Genomic DNA, 24,541 nt, shown 5'->3' on the forward strand with positions numbered 1-24,541 from the left:
AACCTAGCTCTTCTGTCGTTTGTGTAGCAGCCTGGTACAGTAGACAGAACCCAGTACTAGAAATAAGATTCTATACTCAGCTCTGTGACTGATGTCATGTATAACCCCTGAGCAAGTCACAACCTCAATAAACTCCATCTGTAAAAATTGGGATAAGGATACTTATCCATCTTTGTAAACCACTTTCAAATGAAAAAGTGCAATGTAAGAGCTACATATTATTGTTATTATGGGTGCTGGGGAAGATTCCGGAAGCTGTTTACACTCAGGATCAACAAATGAATTGATTCACAGAGTGACACAGTATCTATCCTCATCTTGGAGAAGTGGTAAGGCAAACAACATTCTGGGAGTTAAAATAGTAGTATCTAGTCCCATAATGGATAGTATCTAGACAGACTTTTCAGTCTGGGCCAGCTGCTCTGATGAAAGGCTAAATCCAACAATATAATTACAGATTGTATAGTAACACTTACCTTTTACCCAACCACTAACTTAGAAAATCCATTCTAAGTCATATTCTAAGGATACATCATCTTATACAAGTGACAATACATATGCTGTACCTTTTTCTCCATCTTGACTTGGACAGAAAAAACATACTCCAGATACATAACTTCTGTGTTTATAAAATAAGCTTAATTATTTAAGCCACTTAGCTACACATACACAGTAGGTGAATTGAATAACCAACCATTTTACTGATCAGTGTGAAATATCTCAGACTTTTTACTCTAAAAAACGGCCAATCTTATAAATGCCAACCTAATCAGCGTTTAGGAGAACAAGTGTAAGGCTGACATCGCCAAAGAATAGGACACAGGAGACCTGAGCTCTACTCCCGGCTCTGCCACTTGCCTGCTGTGACACCTTTGCATGTCACTTCACCTACCTGTGCCTCTATTACCCCAACTGTAAATATGGATAATATACTTACCTCCTTGGTAAAAGGCTTTGAGATCTACAGATGAATGGTGTTATAGAAGAAGTAGGTTAGACTTAAAATATATGCAAACCAATGTATTTCCTCAATCAGAGTTTTGTAATTTATTTCTCCTGCCCTTAAATATTTTTATATGGGCTATAATAAATTATAGACTCAGACCTTAAAATCAGAAAAGACCATCATGATCATCTTGTCTCATCTCCTGCACATCACAGGCCACAGAACTTACCCACAGACTCCTGTAATAGACCCCAGCCTCTGGCTGAGTTACTGAAGTCCTCAAATCTTGATGTAAAGACTTTCAGTTACAGAGAATCCACCAGGTACTACTCCTGAGGGCATTCTGCCCCAAAAAATAAATAAATTCTGCGCACAATATTTTAAAATTCTGCAAATTTTATTTGTCAAATAAATGTGGAGGTTCCAGCATAGTATTGAGGAGCACAGGCCACTGGCTGCACAGAGGTGGGAGATCACTGTGCAGCTCCCCACCCCAGGACACGGACTCAGCGGTGAGGCTGCACCCAACCCTGACACAGTGCAAGGACCCAGCCTGCCCCAGAAACATCCCAGGGCCCTGCCCCTCTGTGTGGGCAGGCAGGCTCAGCAAGGCAGGATCCAAGTGTGGAGAGGCTTAATGTGGGCGATCCAGGTGTGGGTTGAGAGGGTTCTGTGTGGGGCAATACAGGTGCAGGGGGGATCTGGATGCACAGTGGCTTGTTAGGGGTTCTGGGTGAAACAATAACGGGACTCTGCAGGGGGGTGAAGGTGGTTGGGCCTCCGTGTGTGGAGGTCTGGGTGTGCAGAGGACAGAGCTCAATGGGGGGGGGGTCTGGGTGTGGAGGCCTCAGTGTGAGGGTCCAGATGTTATGGGAGTGGGGCTCAGGGATGTGGAGATCCAGGTGCAACTGGTTGGGACTTGGCGGGGTGGGAATCTGGGTGGCTTATCGGGGTGGTTCAGGTGCAAGGGGAGTGGGGCTCATCACGGGGGTCTGAGTGCAGTGGGTGAGGCTCAGTGGGAGGGTCTGGGTTTGAGAGGGTCTGGATCGACGGGGGTTGGGCAGATGGGGGAGCAGTTCTCTGTACAAGGATCCCTCCCCCTGAAGCTGAGGAACAATGGGTGCAGGAAGTGGGGTGGTGGGGCGGAGTTTGAAGAGCTTCCTGCAGCTGGAGGAGAAATCTGGAGGGTGAGACTGACCTGGCCCCAGATGCCATGCAGGGGAAAAGGAAGTCCTGTCCTCCCTAGCCCAATTGTGTCTAGCAGCTGAGCCCGGCACAGGGTAGGAGCCACCAGCTGGGTCTTCCCCAGTCCTGCCTCCTGCCCCACAGTGATTCACCTCTCTGCTGGCTGCCCTCGGAAGCCGAAACGTAGTGCTGGGGAGGGTCACATGACCACTCTTTTGGCTTCCCTGTCAGAAAGTCATTTTTCTGTGGGGAAACAAAGAAATCTGCAGGGGGACATAAATTCTGCACATGCACAGTGGTACAGAATTCCCCCAGGAGTAAAAATTTACTCTAGTTCAAACCAGCAAGTGACCTATGCCCCACACTGTAGAGGAAGGTGAAAAAAACCCAAGTTCATATTGAACGTGAAAAACCTAGATGCAGACATAGAGGTATGATTTAAACTTTATTATTCTTCCAGGGAGTAACATCTCTCTCATTTTAAACAAAAAAATGTGCGCACACACACACACAGGGGTCAGAATCTCATCTTGGATTCTTCTCTCAATTGCATCTGTGCAAATCCATTGTAAGCATTAAGCACTATTCAGTGACATGACCACAGTGCAAGTAAATTATCATTCTCTGGGACAGCAAGACCCTCTGCATCCAAGAGGATTTTAAGTACAAGGGACTACAGACAGTGTTACTACCACCACCATACTTTCTTTACCAGTGAGTTCATGCTACTGAGGAAGTGTGGCTTTAAGCTGAAGCTTCAAGTTATAGCTGCGGTTCCACAGGAAAACATACCAGCAGAGCCTGAGTAGACGTAACTGAACTAGTTCAGCCGCGAGGCCACACCCCCTGAGCAAGTCCTGCTCATTTTAATTTTGTTTACTCCAATGGCTTCCCCACAGCCTTCTCCTTTCCTGACCCCCATACCCTTTACTGTAGAGGGGAGATTAAAGCAGCTGTGCACCCTACCCTTTCATATACATTTTCTGCCTGAGGGGCCCTGGGTTAGGGTTTGCTGCCAGGAAAAAACAACAATACACCAAGAAATAGATCTGGCCCACTGGAACCAAAATTTTGCCCTTGTGCTTTAAAGGCAAGTTTTATATTAAAAAAAAAAGGGTTTATTATTGACGATCACATTGTGACTACCTCTTGAGATGGGGAACCTTATGCAGGAGCCAGACACGGTTGGATACCCCTGTCTCCTGAGCAGTATAACACCTCTTTCCACCAAGAAAGTGATAGGTATGTGACCAGCAGTGTATTAATGTTACTGTTTCAATGCTGTGTGTGTAGTTGACAATAGCATTTCTGTTTATTATGAATAATGCCTCTCCAGACTTCACCTTGAGAATCAACACTCCAACAGCAGCTGAGCATCTGCGCAAGGTAAGAAAACGGCCGAGATGAACCAAGGAAGATATGTTCTATGTGGTGCTGCAGCAGTCAGAGGTAGAAAACTCTGAACGCAAGAAGTGGAGGGAAAGAGAAAAGCAGGAAAGATAAGAGAAGGATTCTTACAACAGGGATGCCACAGAGAGGATGATTAAAGTTCTGAAGCTTCAAACCAACATGGTCCAGGACTCTCATGTATCAGGGGGTATCCGTATTAGTCTGTATCCACAAAAACAACCAGGAGTCCGGTGGCGCCTTAAAGACTAACAGATTTATTTCAGCATAAGTTTTCATGGGTAAAAACCCCACTTCTTCAGATGCTCCAGACTCTCGTAACACTCCAGACTGAGTAGATGCGTGCCCGCCCTCCTCTTCACAGCATTGTGAACTCTTTCCCATGCACTCGCCAAACTCCCCCTGTGCATTCCTTTCTGCCTTCTGGCACTTCACACTTTCCTCTACACTCCAATCCCGCAGACAGCTTTTCAAATGAAAGCAGGGCCTATACTCAGCTATGAAAAACAGCCCCTCATATCTTCCCCCCCACCAATAGTGTTGGTCTGTCTGTCTCTGTGTGGTGTTGTGGTTTATTTGTTAATAAAAGCAATCTTTTTTGAATTATAAGCACTCTATTTGTTTACATGCAAGGTCTGATGCCTCATGGCACCTGCAAATCAACAGGCACTGTAATTAGTGCCTTATATTGAATCCTAGGACTTAACAATCACAACTGCTTCCTAGCCTACCAAATGTAATTAACCATAGCAGTCCCAATCATAGCAACAAACATTACCGGTTTTCATCTTCGAAGTGTTGCCTCAAGGCATCCCTGATTCTTATTGTCCCAGGTTGCACCCCTCTAATAGCCCTGCTATCTGGCTGCTCAAAATCAGCAGTCAGGCATTATGCCTCAGCAGTCCACCCCTAAGTAAACCATTTGCCCTTCCCTTCACAAATATTATACAGCATACAACACGCGGCTATAACCATGGGTATATTTTCCTCATTCGGGTCAAATCTGCCATATAGGCACCCCCAGCACGCCTTTAATCGGCCAAACGCACATTCTGCACCTACTCAACATGTTGTTGAACCGCTCCTTACGGCTATCTAGGTTTCCTGTGTACGGCTTCATGAGCCATGGCATTAAGGAGTACACTGGGTCTCCCAGGATCACTCTGGGCATTTCGACTCCCCCTGTCGCAATCTTCTGGTCTGGAAAGAAAGTTCCTGCTTGCAGCTTTCTGTACAGGCCAGTGTTCCTAAAGATGTGTGTCTCATGCACTTTTTCAGGCCACCCCATGTAAATGTCAGTGAAATGCCCCCGTGATCCAAAAGCACCTGCAAAACCACAGAGAAGTACTCCTTCCGATTGATGTACTTGGTTGCAAGGTTGGATATTGGAATTGTCATAAATATAAAGGGAAGGGTAAACCCCTTTGAAATCCCTCCTGGCCAGGGGAAAGCTCCTCTCACCTGTAAAGGGTTAAGAAGCTAAAGGTAACCTCGCTGGCACCTGACCAAAATGACCAATGAGGAGACAAGATACTTTCAAAAGCTGGGAGGAGGGAGAGAAACAAAGGGTATGTGTGTCTGTCTGTAGTCTGTCTTTGTCGGGGATAGACCAGGAATGGAGTCTTAGAACTTTTAGTAAGTAATCTAGCTAGGTATGTGTTAGATTATGATTTCTTTAAATGGCTGAGAAAAGAATTGTGCTGAATAGAATAACTATTTCTGTCTGTGTATCTTTTTTGTAACTTAAGGTTTTGCCTAGAGGGGTTCTCTATGTTTTTGAATCTAATTACCCTGTAAGATATCTACCATCCTGATTTTACAGGGGAGATTTCTTTATTTCTATTTACTTCTATTTTTATTAAAAGTCTTCTTGTAAGAAACTGAATGCTTTTTACTTGTTCTCAGATCCAAGGGTTTGGGTCTGTGGTCACCTATGCAAATTGGTGAGGCTTTTTATCCAACATTTCCCAGGAAAGGGGGGGTGCAAGTGTTGGGAGGATTGTTCATTGTTCTTAAGATCCAAGGGTCTGGGTCTGTAGTCACCTAGGCAAATTGGTGAGGCTTTTTACCAAACCTTGTCCAGGAAGTGGGGTGCAAGGTTTTGGGAAGTATTTTGGGGGGAAAGACGTGTCCAAACAGCTCTTCCCCAGTAACCAGTATTAGTTTGGTGGTGGTAGCGGCCAGTCCAAGGACAACGGGTGGAATATTTTGTACCTTGGGGAAGTTTTGACCTAAGCTGGTAAAGATAAGCTTAGGAGGTTTTTCATGCAGGTCCCCACATCTGTACCCTAGAGTTCAGAGTGGGGGAGGAACCTTGACAGGAATATATAAGAATTGGAATATGCATGCCATCTATTGCCCCTCCACAGTTTGGGAAACCCATTTCTGCAAAGCCATCCACAACATCATGCACGTTGCCAAGAGTCACAGTCTTTTCAGCAGGATATGATTAATGGCCTTGCACACTTGCATTAATGCAGACCCAACGGTCTACTTCCCCACTCCAAACTTGATTGTGACTGACGGGTACCAATCTGGAGTCATCAGTTTCCACACTGCAACTGTCACACACTTCTCCACCAAGAAAGTAGCTCTCATTCAGGTGTCCTGCACCGCAGGGCTGGGGCAAGCTCAGCACACAGTTCCAAGAAGGTGGCTTTCCGCATCTGAAAGTTCTGCAGCTACTGCTCAACATCTCAGACTTGCATAACAATGTGATCCCAAACTCTATGCTAGTTTCCCAAGCCCAAAAGTGACATTCCACTGTGTTCAGCTCCTCCATGAATGCCAAAAGCAATCTAATGTTACTGCTTTCCATGTCGGACACCACGTCAGGCAACTGTGACTGCCGTTGCCTTTGTAACTTCAAGAATAACTCCACTGCAACTCGCTATGTGCTACTGAGAGCAAGCAGAGCAGTGGAGAGCAGTGCAGGATCCATTCCTGCAGATAGATATGGCAGGGAAAGCAGAAAAGAAGGAAAGCTGAAAAATGCCGCAAACTGAAGACGGAAGCACATGGAATGCTGGGACCGAAAGCAGTGCATCACAGGGCATTGAGCCCAGACCCATGATGCGCCATGATCCCAGGCCCTTCCCACAAGACCTAGCGGCAGAAGGGTGAGAGCTGCACTGTGTGATAGGTACCCACAGTGTACTGCTCTCCTTGGCAATGAGAGTGCCACAAGTGTGAACACACTATGCCGCCAATGGAAGATAATGTGAACACACAACAGCGGTTTTCTTTAAGCGCTTTTTTTTTTATCAGCAACGAAGCTCTCGATGAAAAAACTCTGCTAGTGTAGACATACCCTTAAGTAAGCTTATTTATCCTGCCCTTCAATTGCTGGGGATAGAGTACATGCATCTCATCACAGGCAGAAAGAGGGCCAAGTAATTTTTGGACAGTATATATTGTATTTTTCTCTCTCTCCAAATAGAGTAATCAATCAAGAGAATATGGAATATTAGACATTTGCTGTAATGTCAAAATCACAGAAGTACAGACGTAGAGTGATGCTATTGTTACAAAATATTAAAATGGGTAGGAGAAAATAAAGACACTGCTTAGATACTTCAGATTATATCTATAAACTGCTGAAGGTGCTATTATTTGATTGCAATTATTTCAAAACACAAATTTTGTACTGCTTGGGAATCAAACAGGATTGAAATGAATAGGAAATCCATTAACTAAATTGTAGATGATAATCCATTGAATGACATGAACACATTTAATGGACAGAAGGCACAAATTAGTATGATAATTATACAATTATTCAAACTTGGAAATCAGAAGAAATCCTAACCTTTCTCAAACCTTTAATATGTTAAATTATTAGATCTTCATTTTTGAAATACCAGATGAAATGGGCCATATGACATATGCAATATTTTATCTATCTGCAGAATCTGGGTCGCAGTGATATGTGAAAAATACAGATTATGCTCTATTGTATATTTGAGGCATTTGCTTTGGCTAATGTATCAGAGGATGCCTAAACTTCATACAAAAAAGAGAAGAAATTAGCTACTGAATGTGCTGATTTAAAAAAAAGAAATCACTTAAGTCATGTTACAAAAATTACACACTTTATCTGGGTGAATTCCAGATGGGGGTTGGGGGAACCCACAGTGTTCTTTAATTTATTTCAATTTGACCTAACATAACTATCTGTCTAGAGGTAAAAGGTAACTCAGTTTACTATTTGCTCAATCCTAGCCCTTTAAAGAAAAAACAAACAGTCTTCCAATTTAATCACAGGTTTCAGAGTAGCAGCCGTGTTAGTCTGTATTCGCAAAAAGAAAAGGCGTACTTGTGGCACCTTAGAGACTAACAAATTTAATCACAGTATCATTTAATATTTATTTCTGTGTCTGCAGATCTGTTTTTTCCAGTGAAATCATAATTGGAAAAATACAGACCATTAAGATGAAAGCTTTTTTTTCCTATACTGCAAACTATCAGACATTCAGATTTACCACTTAGCATTTATAATCAAATACAGAATAAAATATTTGTTCTGAAGCATTCATGACACACAACACATAGACACAGAAGAAAAAGACAGACAGAAGCACCCAGACACTACGAGGAACTAATAACTGGAAAATAAAAAGATAAAAGATTCAAGATCTGGATTATTATCTCTTGTTGCAGAGAATTTATGCAAGAATATTACCATTAGTACTACTAGAAATAGAGGATTATTCCAGTCAGTATGTCTTTATTATTATTTGTATATCCAATCTTAGAATTTCTGACATCTCAGCACCCCTTCCACATATTAGCACTTCCACAGAGCCAGCATTATACTAACTGTACATTTTAAAAAGTCACTTATAAGAGCAGAAAACTATAAATACATACAGTGTATACATAGATTGCTGCCACCAACTAGGGCCCTTCCACATTTTTCTTAAAATTAAGAACTTTTTCCTAGATTCAAACAACTCGGTTAAGTATTTAAAAGCTGATAGAGAGAAACAAGCCTAAAATGCGTGAGTCCAAAATGGCTGCCTTGAGTACTCCCAGACACTCAAGAAACTTTCAAAGCTTTGGGCCTGATTCTCCATTCCATGAGTTGGACTATAGCATGACTCCACTGAGCTGAACAGAATAGATAATCTGCCCCTTTGTTTGTTTCAAAAAGTGTCTGAACTCAAACAGGCACTCAAGGAACAAAGCTTTGAACATTTCCAAAGCTGCTGCAAGGATTTACTCTAAATCCTCAGTTTAGACTAATTCCTCTTGAGAATGGAATACACATCTTATTTGAGGCTTTATATTTTATGCCTATGGAAATACTGGCAATAGACATTGCCTATTGGATCTATTTTTCAAATAAAATAAATCTTTTAGAGCTTAAAAAAAGTTACCATGTGGATTTATGCTTCAGAAAGGGGAATATAAAATCAATGCCTGCAATAAAGTGGTCCTTGTAAAATCCTGCAAAATACTACAGCATGTTCCAGAAGTCTACCACACTTTCTAAGTGATGGACTGGACCCACCAACACAGACTATTAGCCCCTAAATATATATTTATAGAACAGAATTATGGACCAAATTCATCTCTTGTGTAACTCCACTGAAACTATGCCAAGAATGAATTTGACACAATAGACTAAATTCTGCAATAACTTAAACTCTTTGAAGTCTTATCAGACTGATGGTACTGCATGGGGAGCCAGTCAGCACCTACTTGAACCATGTATTAGAGGGACAAGGAAAGAAAGAAAATTACAAAGCTGTTAGGGTCTTCTAGACTTGTGGATGTTAAAAAGATTATTTTAAAATTACCCATTCCTTATAAACTGCCCCACTCTACATAATGGCTACTTTGCACCTAGGATAAATTAGAAAAACCTGCTGGAATAAGCTACTCTAAGCCTCTAAATAGGACTTAAGTGGTACATAGGCCTAGAGTTGGACTCCACAGGGTGAACTTCACTCAAGCAAGAGATAAGAGAAGCATTGTGGGGGAAAAACAAACAAACAAAACTCTGAGGAAGACACTATAGCCCGCAGGAGGAATTAAATGGAATCTATGCGGTAGCTTTACATTTCCCCACACACAATCTGGTTTCTCTCTGACCACAATGACGACCAGACCTTGCAAAATATGCATAAATACTATCTGATAGAGCCTTCCTTTCCTTCTCATAAGTCACCCTAATGTCTAATTTTACCCACTTGGAAATAATGAACATCAATGCCTAATTATGCCGGTTCACCTGAGCTGCTGAAATCTAACTCTGTTCTAACACCAAAATAAAACATTAATTTCCTTCAGGTGTCATAGATTGAGGCAAAAAGAGGGAATTACAATAAAGTGGTGTCAATGAAAAATCAAATTAATCTTTTCCGTAATATCTTTGCCTGTAGCCTGTATATATGATCAGATTGTCGGGGGAAAACTACAATATCAGTTCTTAAGCTAACAGACCTCTTGATTCTTCATGTCAATGCTGCTGCATTTTAAATACTACTTTAATGGATGAGAACTAAGTGATACCTCCTCCAGAAGTTCAAAGAGCGGTTCTGATAAGACTTACATAATTCAGATTCCCTTTGGCTACTTGCTTCAGTTTTAAGTAGAAAACTTCATTAAGAAATCTGGCAATACCTTTCCAACCAATGTAAATTATCTAATGCAGCCATCAAACTCAAAATTTTTGCAATAAAGTTTTAAGAATATTGAAACCAATCACTGTCTTAAGGTTCTAAGGGCTGATTTGCCTGTGCTTTGCCAGTGTAAATGGGCCTTAAGTGGGAATAATTTAATGTACAGGGCCTTAGTGTAAATGAGAATCATGCCCTATGTGTATAGCCAAAATAAAAAAGGCTGCCTGAATTGATATGCTTTAGAAATAGATTATTTTCAATTTAAGCTGAGCATCAATACAAAATTCTGAGCAGCCATAAATTAGCCTCCAGCTTTCCATCTCCAAGGTTAGTATGACCACTTGCATAAGGTGGTCTACTGCAAGAGGTTTTTCTTAAAAATTAACAAAGAACTGGCTGATATTTCCAACAGATAAGATAGTTCTGGCCAACAAGCTCGCACTAGTTCTAAAATCACCAGGGCGTATATCCTTGTGAATTTTTTTGTGCCACTCAGGCAAATAGCAGTAATGAAAGGAAGGCATATACTTCTAGGCCTAGATGAGTGAAAACATCTCTTATCAGGGAATATAGTTGCCAAAGTCTGAAGAAAAATGTTAGGACCTTTTGACCTTGGTTGTGCTGCAGACAAAAAAATATCCAGTCCTGATACATTCAATTTCAGAATTAAAAGGTCAGGATGCTCCAATGTTAGCTCCCACTCTCTCAATGCCAACTGCTGCCTACTGAGACAATGAAATCTGAGGTTCGGTTTCCATTGATATAAGTGCCAGGGCCAGATTTAGGGGCAGGCGACCCAGGTGACCGCCTGAGGGGATGGGCTTGGGATGGGCGCTGGGCTTGGGGTGCTGTTTTTGTTGTTAGCAACAAAAGGGAAAATAGAATGTTTGAAGTATTCTATATGTGGATTCATTTTTCACTAACCTCCTAGAATGTTCTGCTTCTTTTTTAGAATCTCATGGACTTTGAGAACTACATTTTTCTTGAACCTCCTAGAATGTTGTCAGCCATGCCCTCATGGGTATATAATGGGAGGGCATCACTAGCGAGTCAGTGAGATATAAGTATGAAATGAAGTGGGAGCCCATCTTCAATATTGTGAAGAACCTTGTTTTATTGTGCAATTGTGAAAATGTACTTGTGTTTTAAGACTTGAAGAGTGTAAGCAGTGACTACTAAAGGACATATTTAATGAGATACCAGAGATATCTATTGAACCCCATCTATGCAACAATATAAAAGAAATACTTTTACTACTTTTGCAATGCTTAACTCGTAATGTTCGATTACTTTCTAAGACTGCTGAACATAGACTTTTGCTCTCACTAATACTGGCCAGTCTTTGGATCTACCTAACACCGTGCATGAGGGCAAAGGCGAGAAAAGTGATCTTTTGAACTAAGGACTGGGGTTAACATTCTAAGGCTGTCACCTACTGTAACACTATTTAATACTGGTCCATCCAATGCTGGTGCACAGTTGAATTTCTTAATGTTAGTCCATTTGAGTTATTCTCAAAATTAAAAAGTTATTGTAAGTTTTGAGGAAATTTTTTTTTATGTATGGCATGAATAAATAAAGATTTACAGATGCTAGTGTGCAAATTGTATCTTCTTATATGACAGGGATAAATCATGCATGCAAATCATGCATCAAAGTCATGAAATGGGCTACAAATGCAATAAAAAATCAGGTCTGAGAGAAACCAGATTGTGTGTGGGGAAAAATTTAACAAATGGACGGTGGGGAGCACCAAAGACGCTCCTCGCCTGTGGTGCCATTTGGTCTAGAGCCGGCCCTGTAAGTTGCCTACACCATAATTACCATCTGTGCTGTCCAAAATCTGTCAACAAATTTCTCTTTGGGCTGCACCATTTCCATAATCAATTAGGAATGCTATGACCTGATTCATTGGTACAAATTGTTATAGTTTTGTATATCAGCTAGAGTTTTAAGAAAGAACAGTAATTTACCAGTAATTGTGATTCTTTTATCAGTTCAGCTCTGGGATGTATCTGCCTGCAGAGTAGCTTGGTTTGAACCTTCCAGAAAGCCTTATGAATAGTGCGACTTCGTGCACCCCCATATTTCCACTCAAGCAATACAGCACAAGTCAGCAGTATGTGCAAAGGTTAAACATCATCAGCACAAAATATCCTGTTTTGGCATATAAAGGATTAAGACAATTTAAAGAATAGAGACAATATCTTATACTGTAACTTTGGACATATTCACCTACCATCTCTTAGTTCGCAAGTTAAAATGCAGAGATAGCAAGAGCTGAACCAGAATCAGGTTTACCCAGGCTGCTGGGTGGGCTAGTGTGTGCCAGCAGGAGTTGCATTCCTGTCCCTACAGGGGATGGAGCACAGATCCCCTCTTCATCTCTCCATTCCCCCCTGCCCCAACATTCTCTAATGTGCTGTGTTTTGTCCACAAACCTTGTACATACTTTTTAGCACTGGTGACAAATAGAACACATCTTTCTGAAAGTGACCTGCCGGATGATTTTCAAGGATTGGTGAACAGTAAATTATACATTGGTATCAAAATGTTTATACTCTCATTGACTATGTGGTCACTTAAAGACATGGACACTTCAGATATACATAATTGTACCACAGCCTCACCACTTATGATGCTCAATGCCAATCCAAGCCTATTTTATGGATTGCAAATCCCACTAAACCATATGGTTTCAATCTGTTCCAAAAGACTCAATTATAAAAAGGTATTTTTAAGAGTACTGGTTGCATTGAGTGTGAGCTTTCCATTTCATCAACGGACCACAAGACAAGCAGTTAATCAGTGGTGCTTCATCAGGGCTGTATGCACATTGGACTTTGACAAATTTGCCATCATAACACAGTAGGGAAGAATCTGGGCAATCAATCCAAGTTATAACCATTTTGATATATATAAAATTGTGAGATCATACAATACCTTTTCCACACGAGTGAACTCCTTCACAGCATCAATCCTCCTGTCTTTTAAAACAGTGCACCAAAGCATTAATTTTTAATATGTTCTATTTTTATTTTGAAGCCATTAAGGATCCATCCCCGATGTATTTGTATAAGAATATGCCATGCAGCACCATTATAAAAAAAACAAACAAACAAACAATTGAACCAATACACTTACTATAGTTCCCCTTCATAATTTGCTTTTCGAGAAAAATTACCTTTTATTCCAGAGGAACACTTCCATGCATACATGAAAAAATTATATAATTATGTCTGGCAAGTAAACACAATATAATATGTTTAGGACCTTTCATTAATGATGGTTTAAATTAGCTACCAACCAGCTGGCCTATCCCATCACATTTAACCAACAAATAATTAAATTACCTCATTATAGAAATGCTTAATTCACATAACTCATTCCCTGGTCATTTGATTTTAATCATCCATGTAATGGTCAAGAGTATCCAACATAAAGCCTCAATAAATGGCTGTAAGAAATATTGAAAAATTTGCAGTGTCACAAGCATTTCAATTTTAAAACCTAAATAAACATAATTGAAACAATACTGACTTTTTCTTCATTTAAAGATTAAAATGGTACAGTTAAAGGGAATAAAATATATTTTTGAATATCTGTGGATAGTATATTACATGCTGAAAAAGAATTTGAAATACAACAGGACTATTTTAAAAAAGTTTCAGAAATACTTATCACTACAGTATATATTGTTTTTCAAAGGGCATTCAGGTATTCATTCATACTCAACAATAGCACTTAAGTCTACATCGGATGCATGCATCCGATGAAGTGAGCTGTAGCCCACGAAAGCTTATGCTCAAATAAATTTGTTAGTCTCTAAGGTGCCGCAAGTACTCCTTTTCTTTTTGCGGATACAGACTAACACGGCTGCTACTCTGAAACTTAAGTCTTATTTCTCTTTAGGCCTGATGGAAATTGGGGACAGGCAAGCAGACTTCCAGAGTTACTGTCAAATTAATAGGTTATTGACTGATGGTGTTTTTTGAATCAACAAGGTTGCCATATAACATTTCACTGTGAACTAGAGGTTACAGAGAAATAGGAGAGAGAGTAATCCCTTTTGTAACTCTTCCATTGTTTCTAATGATTTAATCTTGTACTTGATTACCTGATGAGAAATCCGACCCTAACAGCTGTCTTAGAACAGAAAATCGTGAAAACAGGTACAATTTGAGACAATTGTCCTGGAATTTTCCAACACCCCTGTTGGTTATTACAAGTGGAATCCAATCACACCACTCAATCACATGCTTCAGGTAATCATGAATTCTGATAGAGCTGGCTGTGTGCAGCACATGCTTCTTTAGAGATCGAAACAACAGTTAGCATTTAACATGGGAAAAAGTCATTGTTTTACAATTGTGCATAATTTAGAAATTGTAAAATCCTTTACAAATGAAGTCATGTTTATTTAAAACCTGCAGTTTCACAGTTGCTTTTAGAACTTTTCCCCTCATTCGAATTGTTTTTATTCATATAGGAGATACCAAAAAAATAAAGCAAATCACGATTTTTTGGATAAATCACTTGCATAGTGAGGCCAAGTGGCCTCCCTCCAACTGGGAGAGCGAGGGACCATTACACTCCTCTTGGAGGGTGGAGCCTAGATCGCTCCACCTCCCTCACTGGAAGTACCGAGGCATGGCCAGAAGTATAAAAGGCAGTCCCTGCAGCAGAGCCAGGAGAGAGCCTGAGGAGAAGAAGGACGCTCTGCTGGTTCTGCCACATCCCAGAGGGGAACCTACGCCTGGCTGTTCCCGATCCCCAGACGCCAACAAGGACTGGCCCAGAGTGCCTGCCACCATGTACCCCAAGGAACCGGAAGAGGCCTGGAGGCCACAGGTACCGAACCCCGGAGAGGCAGGAAGTGACCTGGGGCAGCCAGCTGCAGAGCCAGGTGTGGCTCAGTCGGCGTGTTGCAGCTGGATCCCCACTAACGCAGGAGCAGCCAATCCTGCCCCTGCCAGGGCCCTGGGCTGGGACACAGTGGAGTAGGGTTGATCCGCATCCCCCTGCCACCCCACCCCAGGGTGGCTGACTCCCAATCCTGCACAGGGAAGCTCTAGTCCTGAAGGAGCCGCCTCCCTTACCAGTTCCCTTATAGACTGTGTGTTTGCTGGCTGCCTGAGCCTCCTCAAGCCCAGGCCCCCGACTCCGTTATAGACTCTGTTTAAGGGTTGGCAGCTTGAGCCACCCAAACCCAGGCTAAAGCCCGATGGTGACTATTGGTCATCCAGCCCTATTATGGGTTCCTGAGGGTCCTGCATACTCTGGTCCCAGCCAGACAGGACCGGACTGAGCGGCCTCCCTCCCCACAGGAGAGCGAGGGACCATTACTACTTGTTATATGAAAACTAAACTGGTACTCACTTTCCCCATCATTTATCACAGACAGGATTACAGTGAAATGTTTTATTCTAATAAATTTAAAGATTAATAAAAATTATAACTTAATAAGTAAATGTAATGGAACTAGATCATTAGAACAACAGAATGAAGCACAGGGTGCCCACCTACATATAAACCACACACTCACTCTATTTTCAGTGTGTGTTGTCTTGGTTAGTCCTGACTCTCTCTCACTACATCATTTCGTTTTAATTTCCCGTTACAGTAAATGTCCCAACAACCATAAATACTTCCACTAATCTAGGACTATGCTGGGCCGTCATCGGCCCAATGAAATAGGCAGTGCATTGTTGTGCTGCCTATGAAGCACCTTGGGATGAGAAATTGTGAGTGAACGAGTCAGTCTCCCTCATGGTTTCCTCCCTTCTTTGAGGGGGCATAAACTGCACCAATTATAATGCAGTGCAGCGTATGTTCCCTGAAAAAGGAAATGCGGCTCTGCTTCTGGGCACATTGAGGGGCTGAGCTATGGCTATCTATATTCCATATCCCCTCCCAGCCACCTGTTAGGTGGCAGTTCTATGAAGCCTGCTTCTCTTTCTGCACTGCTACCCAGGAGGAGCCACCATGGCAGCTGGGCCACAATCTACTCCCTATTGAACATACTGTTACACGGCAAATTCTAAAACATGGATTTCTAGAAAATAACTGTCCCAAATATACACTTATACTTCAGGTACATGGAGTCTAAACAGTGTGCTAGATTTAAAAAACCAACACTTTCTCGCTGGTTACAGAAGTAAGACATTAATAATATGAGCTACAGCAGCAAGATAGCACTATCAGCAAAATGTCCCATACATAAGAAGCCCATGCTCAGGGATTCAAACTAGTTTTGTAGCTCTCCCAAAATGAAACAGGAAATGTATTTAACCAAGGTTGTCCTAACAACCATCCTACATACAACAAACCCTGTCATCAAGTTGGTATTATCCCATGGTTATCTAGGGTAAATCTGGTATCTTGTTTAGAACAGTCTAAACTTGGGTTTGGATGGTGTTTAATGATTGAAAGGTCTCCAAACCAATGACTAGCTATCAGTCTGTATTTGAGATCTCTTGTATAGCAAATGAAATGGTTTACCAAACTGCAATTCTCTGCTTTAGATGTTGGGAGTAATATGTTGCACCCTGTAATATACAGATTATTATGAAGTGCTGTGGTTAACTTTTTGGCTCAAGTTTTTGAAGAAAGATTCTTTGTAAAAAAAAAATTAAGTGTGTTGCTATTCCATTTATTTTGATTTATAGCATTCATCACAATTTTATGTGTTGCAGAAAACCACATTATAAAATACAGACAATTTCAAAGGAGGGTGCCTACAGTTCAATGCCTAAATCTGAGTTTAGGACCTTAGGAGCTGATTTAGCCACAAGCAGGCCTAATTCAGCACTTGTGTACCTATCATCAGGCAGCTGAATATGTATTTAGTCACCTAAGTTTGAAAATTGAGACCACAATTATCAATAAAAACCTAACACAAAAAAATTAAGCATTAAGGAAACTCTCCTCCCAAGTAACATCATATTTAGGCTACACTGACCTCTCATTACTGCTTCAGAAGAACAAGCACTATGTCGGGGGGGCGGGGGGCAGTCTACATCTAGCTCTCACAAATCTGTAAAAACCTGACTATGTTTACCTGGACACAGCCCATCCTAATAGCAGATATGGATCCTGATGGAAAAGAATTAAGTAAGACTACCAACTCTCAAAGGCAAGTAACTTGTTATTCCACACAACTAGGGAAGGAAATAGAGTGGAGGCTGAGTAATCCTGAGGTATGAACCATAGGAGAAGCCAAGACTCGGGAGAAGATTTGAGAGGAACTTTATCATCTTATTATTTCCTTGCTAATAAAGCCAAACACCAGGAAGGAGTAACTTTGGATTCTCTACAGTGTGTAGATTTTCTTTTAGAAAGGCATCTCCACATGCTACTTTGTAATTTTAAAGCTTTTGTATGTTATGAAAGGCTTGAAAAATTTAATCCTAAACTCAAGGCCCAGTAGACAGGATTCAGAACAAGTATTAAAACCCCATTTAGGTATAGTTATTTAATTCCCCTAAACTCCTATAACAAACTGCCCCACCACCATTTCTTGGGATGCCACCAGAGACTGGTTTAAAAACCCTTTTGGCCTGATCCTGGAGCTTTGCCAATTACCTCAACAAGAGCAGGACTGGATCCCTTCTCACCTCAAGGCCATCAGATATTTAGGGAAATGATATAACCTATGACCAAAAGACAAGGATACGTTACCAGTCAGAATAGTTTCACCACTTACAGCTACAATAAATAAATACAGCAAAATCTCAAAGGCAAAAAACGGAGTGATCAAAACTCCTTTTTTTCTGGGCTTGTTCTTTTAAACCTCCAGATAAAAGGGAGAGGGAAAAACAAAGCATTGTGTACAAAAGGGTACTTTTCTTTCAAATTGAAATATCCATGCAGACTCTCTGCAAGGAATTGATTACTTCTGGAACAAAACCTGTGCAATTCACAATTCTCTATTGTAATAAAGCAGTCTAGAGGAAAAACAGCTCTTTTTCCCAGGTTGGGAACAATTACTTGGAACAAGGATTGTTGTGATTTTCCCCATCCAGGAACCCTCCTCCCCCCGTTTTTTGCTGATTAAAAAACAGTGACAAAACGTGAACACACAGACACAAAAGTTATATTAAATGAACCACAAACATTTATTTGGCCCAGAATCTCAGCCATGCTTGGCTCTGCAGGGCACGAGGGTACTGCTTGCCAGTTCTAAATCGCCCCCTGCCCCTTCACAGATCAGCTATTTCTCCATCTAGTGGATGGACTCTTCTCTAAAGCATAGCATGGACTCTTCTCTAAAGTTCTAGCCATGCTCCCTCTCCATTCTTAATACACTGTCTATTCTAGGAAGAAGCAGGGCAGGGAATTCACTGAGGACCCTCCTTTTCAAATATATGTTCTGTTCATGCAAATACTTGAGTGATAATTTCAGAGAATGAAGAAAAAAAATCCACGAACAAAAAACGCACAACCACAAAATAAAATAATGGACTGAACTCAATTGGGTTGAGTGTCTCTCCACACTCCCCAGGGGAAAAAAATCCAAGTTTTTCACAAACTTGCTTGAGACATCCCCAAATCGTTTTCATGAACACTGACACAGGTATTGTGTGCTGTAAACTCTCTTAGAATTCAAAGATCTATCAGGATACTTCTGATGTATTTACCTCTACCTATCCAAGTTACTTATATGGCCCCATCACTGTAGAATCTGAGTGCCTCACAATCTTCAATGTAAAAAGAACAGGAGTACTTGTGGCACCTTAGGGACTAACAAATTTATTAGAGCATAAGCTTTCGTGGGCTACAGCCCACTTCATCGGATGCATAGAATGGAACATATGAAGTGGGCTGCTATTCACAATTCTCTATTGTAATAAAGCAGTCTAGAGGAAAACAGCTCTTTTTCCCAGGTCGGGAACAATTATTTGGAACAAGGATTGTTGTGATTTTCCCAGACTAACACGACTGCTACTCTGAAATCTTCAATGTAGTTATCCTCACAACACCGCTGACTGGTAGGGTGTGCTATTATCCGCAGATTACAGATGGGAACTGAAGCACAGAAATGTCAAGTGACTTGCTAAAGATCACACAAGTCTGTGGCAAAGCAAGGAATTGAATCAACATCTTTCAAGGCATAGGCTAGTGCCCCAACCAACTGAACCATCCTTCCTGGCTTCTTACCAGGTCAGCATAAATTTAACTCATCCAGATCAAGGTGCTTAAGATTATGATACTTGTATTTAATAGTCTTGTATGCAAATCTGACCAGCTGTCTTACCTCAAGGTGAAAATGGAATGAAGACTGCCTTCCAGACTCAGCTTCCTTATCACTATTCCTGAACGTCAGGAAAAAATAAGTGATCTTCACACTGGTTTGGCATGAGGTTGAATTCCAGCTCTGGATCTGCTCAGCCAGTTGCACTTAAGTTGCAAAAAATGCACGGGAGTAAATTTGTAAGTGTCCTCTCCGAAGCCTTTACTGGGAAATATGCTGTTTGGAAATGTTTATCAGCAAACTGAGGCAGAAGGCCATTTTTCATTTACAGCCTCTGGTCTGATGCAATGGTCAATCAGTGCACCTTAGATTGTTTAGTGCAAGTCAGATCAGGTCAACAGTTTGTCCTTGAAAGTAAGATATACAACACAAATTAAAACAATAACCCACTTTGTCTCAAAAAAATCAGGATAACTGTATATTCTAATCAGATAACCAAATATGAGATCCAGGTTATTCTTGAAAGTTGTTCATTCAAGTAGTGCACTCTAGTTAATTTATTTTTTCTTTCATACCTTGAGAATAGGAAAAACATATATAATACATATACAAAGTAGAAAATATTAATAGATTACTGCATATATCAGTCACTTCGCTGGAGCTTATCACAGAATTTAAGGCTACTGTGTGATTTGATTACATATGGAATTATTAATCATACACATCCACAAAATGAACATAATGGTCAGAGATGAGCCTTGTTGTACAATTCAACTGTCTTCAGAGGTGGGAGATGGGGAAAGGAATATTAACATAACCAAGGGCTTAGCTCACTGTAGAAGTTCTTCCATTGTACCAAATTCTAGCTTATTAAATAGAAAGGAACCGACCCTGGGATAACCAATTCATTCATTGGTAGTACAATCTATTATTTGATTACTATAAAGACATTTTCAGTTTTTTGGGATTTGACAGTGGTTCCCTAGCTACCAGGAAAGCCATCAGAAGCTGTCTAAATTTCTTCACTATAGCCCAGGTCCTTTATAGCATGGAAATGCTCCTGAATGAATGAATGCTCATGAATGAAGAGAGCCAAATCATGTGGAAAGTTAATTCCTAGTACTGGATGTATTGCTTAAAACATTTTTTCTTTAAGAAGCAATAATATTTTATTGCATCCCCAGTTAATCTGTAATTGCAAGTGCTGGCTTCTTTTTATGGATACATTCATTTTGTACTTGAAAACCCCACATCTGCACACATAATTATCCAACATGTTCAGAAGCATATAAGGAGCCCTGCTGAAAATTTGACCCATGGTGGGTTAAGGTTGACATAGGTTAATTTCAGCCTCCTGTTGGATATTTTGGAGGATGCTGATATTTTGAAGGTTGGAGAAAAACCATCGGAGAGAGGATAATGAAACACCTGATGACTGTTTTGGCAATTTTTCCTTTCTAGCACCACCTGGTAGCTCTTAGAACTTCCCTTTATCCTAAAACAGACAATCCCCTGTGACATCAGATAAATCTTGGAAGGTGAAATTTAGCAGGTTTCAAAACAATATAGTTGTAAGTCCTTTTAGCTGTGGCATTTTTCCATTTTAACAGCCCGCTGAATGTTATGGAAAGTGTCTCTATACACAGTAATTTCAGAATCCTTAAAAAAAATAAACTGATGAAAGCATATATATGATTTACCCTGTAAGCTTCTCTGCATTCTCCTGATAAACCATAGAAGACATTAGACATCAACTGCAATGCATCTGAAGCTGGTAACTATTATGATTTCCACAGGACAGTCCTATTCTGGAAAATAAACAGCCATATTCTATTCCACCCAGTGTAATTCCAAAGTAAAAATCCAATAGCTTCAAAAGAAGTTACAGGAGTTATTCTGGATTCACACCAGTATGATAGCTGAATTTGACATAAAGGCACCAATTGGTGGGGGGGTGCAACCTCACTTTCAGGGCTCAGTTCTTCACCGCAGCTGAGGGGTCACTGCAGGGAGATGGTAGTGACCCCCTGATCCTGTGCTGCCCAGCTCCGGAGGAAGTTAAGAGGAGCTTAGTCCCTAAGGGACCTTATGCCAATGGCAGATAGAGCAGAGCTCTGCTATGCCTGTCTCATTTTCTTCCCTTTTCCCCTCCCAGAACATTACCTCCCTTGCCCTATGCTGGAAGTATGGGAAAAGGTGGGGGGCAGGCTGGTGCAGGAACAAGCTCTATACACCAGAAGAGAGTTAGTCTTTGCAAGGCACATTCTCTGCTGTACACACAACCAGCATCTGTCCACTTTTGTCCCAAATAGATGGAGCAGACCAAAGAATCTGTCACAGTACTCCAATAAGTGATTTAAAATTGGACCAAATTCTGCGCTAATTTACAACTGTATTATCCAAACTGTCCCAAAAGCTTTAAATAATTTGTAAATTATTTATCTAAACTAGATGTTCAAAAGATCCACTTGAAGAATTCCTATTAAAACGCACACACCCAATATTCTGAAGCACAAAGTAGTTAGCCTTGGAGGCTTCAACTTTCAATTGACCACATTATTTTGGAGTTTCAGACGGTTTGAAGTACCGAGAAGAAGAAACAGGCACGATGAGTGCCAGGGCTAAAGCAATTAATTTTGCAGTATATTGTGATGGAAAACTGAGAAATGTTAAAAATCACAACTTCTGACCTCAATGGATTATAAATAATAGATAAAAGTGTCTCCAAGAAGCCCGTAGCATCCTCTAGAGTACCCCCAGTACGACAGATTCCCATATTTTAAAAAGCCTTTAAAAAAATTCAACTACATACTACACTGTACAGAATATGTAAGAAATGTGTAAAGAAAATAAACTCTAAAATATTCATACTGAAATGCCAATAGGCTTAAACCATTTATAAATTGGCTCCTCTTTTTCTTTGCTCCAAATTTCAACAGTTTAGGCTTTAAAATAAAATGCTAAAATATTAGCTAGCATAGGACATAATTCCTGCTGGGCTAGTATGCATTTGACTTTCCCCAGGAGATTACATGCCGGATCCCAGTTCTGTCATTCAGGTTTGAAACAATAACTCAGGAAGTTATCTGCAATTTTTCACATCAGTATACACAAAGAAAACTAAAAACAATGTCATGCTTCTGCATTGTATATACAATGTGATTATTTTAACATGAGGATGACTGTAAACAAATAATACATCATAAAATAATTCTGGAAATGTTGACACTTATTATGGGCATGTTTATATCACCTTCTCAGATGTCCCTCAACGCTTCCACAACAGGGTGCAGCAGATTTATTGCTTAATTTATTGTTCCTCTCAAACTCGCCATCCCACCACACACCCCAATTAAACAACCAATTTCCACTTAAAAATGCAACATTCTGAAATGTCATTTATTTTCTCAGACCAACTATTTATCACTTAAAATAAAACAATTTGTTGCTGAGTGCCTACAGAGCTCCGTGGACTGGCTGATACATGGAAAATAATTTTAAATCACTTACAAGCAAAGAAAAGGATACTGTCTCTAATGTAATCAGCATCCTTCTTAGAGCATAAATTTACATGACAAACTTGCTATAAAGGAACATGTATTCAAATAATCTCTTCAATGTAATTTAAAAATTAAAAGACTTGGGATCAAGTAAAGAAGTTGATTAAATTGAAACTAAAACTTCTAAATGGTTACCAAGGTTGCTCAGATACTTGGGACAAGTAATGCTAACTTTTCAATTTACATAATCCTGTCACCACAGTATACCTACAGTAATCTGAACTATACTAAAACAAAAAGATGAGACATAGGGCCAGATCCTCAGCTCTGCTGTGTGTCTATACCATTCTGACAGTACAAAGGTGCCACAACGTTGGCTTAACTAGCTAACTGGAGATTTCCCACCGCAGACCATTGTTTCTTTAAGATTCCTGGCACTGTAAGGAACAAGAGGCATGGCTGGAGTGCTTCTGCAGTCCAAAAGGCACAAATAACTGGTACAATCCCTTGGGCCTGTGAGCAGCTAGACACAACTTAGAGCAGCACTAAACTGAGCTAGGGGCTTGACTAACTCTGAATCAGGAAACCACAATGATGGCATAAGGTCATTTTTGCCTTTACTCCATCGGTCCTCTGCCAAATGCAGCTCACTCAGCCTGGAGAATCTAGCCCACTAATCAAAAAGTTCAATTCCACTTTTTCTGTTCTCTGGTACAAATTTCCATAGCAGAGATATAGACAAATGACAGGTTTTAGACAAATGATCGAAATAAAATTGGGTTATACTACCAACAGAATTAGAATGAAAAAGGACAAAACATACAGCGTACTGTATATTCTCCTAAATCCACGAGAATTTTATTCACTGCAGTTACAGCAGCAGTGAATTTGGCCAATTATGTCAGATCTTCAGCTAGTGTAAACTGATGTAGCTCCACTAAACTGAGAATACAGGATGAGTCAAATTGATCTAGTTTGTCTCTACTGACTGCAATAGATACTCCTAAGGGAATTCTGTGCCACTGTGTGCACACAGAATTCATGTCCCCTACAGATTTCTTTGTTTCCTTGCAGAAAATTATGAGTAAACAAAGAGAAGCCACAAGAGCGGTCCTGCGCCCCTCCCCAACAGTGCAGGTGCCTCGTTTCCGGCACCCGGAGCAGACGATGGAGAGGTAAATCACCTTGCGCGGGTGGGGCTAGGGACGCCCATGGACGTAGTTTGAGAAAGAGAAGGAGACAGGAATGCAGGAGCCCCATTAAGCAGGCCCACCAAACCCCCACCCCAACAAGCCCCCCTCCCTGCACCTGGAACCGCACCCCACTGAGCCCCAACCAGCTTCACATGGACCCCTACCCTACCAAGCCCCACTCCCCCAGCACCCAGACCCCCCACACACAGAGCCTCCCCCACATCCATACCCACTCCCCACCAAGCCCCAACCACCTTCCCCTGGACTCCCCTGCAGAGTCCCAATTGCCCCTGCACCCAGAACACCTCAACAAGCCCCTGTGCATCCAAATCCCACACTGAGCTGCCATGCCCCATCCCGCCTCTTCCCCCCAAGGCCATGCCCCTGCTCCACCTCTTCCCCCAATGCCCTGCCCGCTTCCCTCAAGGCCCCACCGCTTTCTCCAGCTCTTTACCCAAGGCCCCTTCCCCATCACTCACTGGATCATCTCC

At 41.1% G+C, this 24,541-nt stretch overlaps 1 protein-coding gene across 1 annotated transcript in view; it reads right to left on the reverse strand.

Annotated features, from left to right (window-relative positions):
• INPP4B (inositol polyphosphate-4-phosphatase type II B) overlaps nt 1–24,541 on the reverse strand; it is a 489,632-nt gene that overhangs the window by 352,000 nt on the left and 113,091 nt on the right. The window contains exons 3-4 of the mRNA XM_084627075.1: nt 19,421–19,764; nt 17,749–17,816 (exon numbers count right to left, since the gene is read on the reverse strand). The gene's annotated coding sequence lies outside the window, so the exon portion shown is untranslated. The remainder of the gene's footprint in view (nt 1–17,748; nt 17,817–19,420; nt 19,765–24,541) is intronic.

This window comes from Lepidochelys olivacea (genome assembly GCF_965140295.1).
Source record: "Lepidochelys olivacea isolate rLepOli2 genome assembly, chromosome: 4".
Lineage (NCBI taxonomy): Eukaryota > Metazoa > Chordata > Testudines > Cheloniidae > Lepidochelys > Lepidochelys olivacea.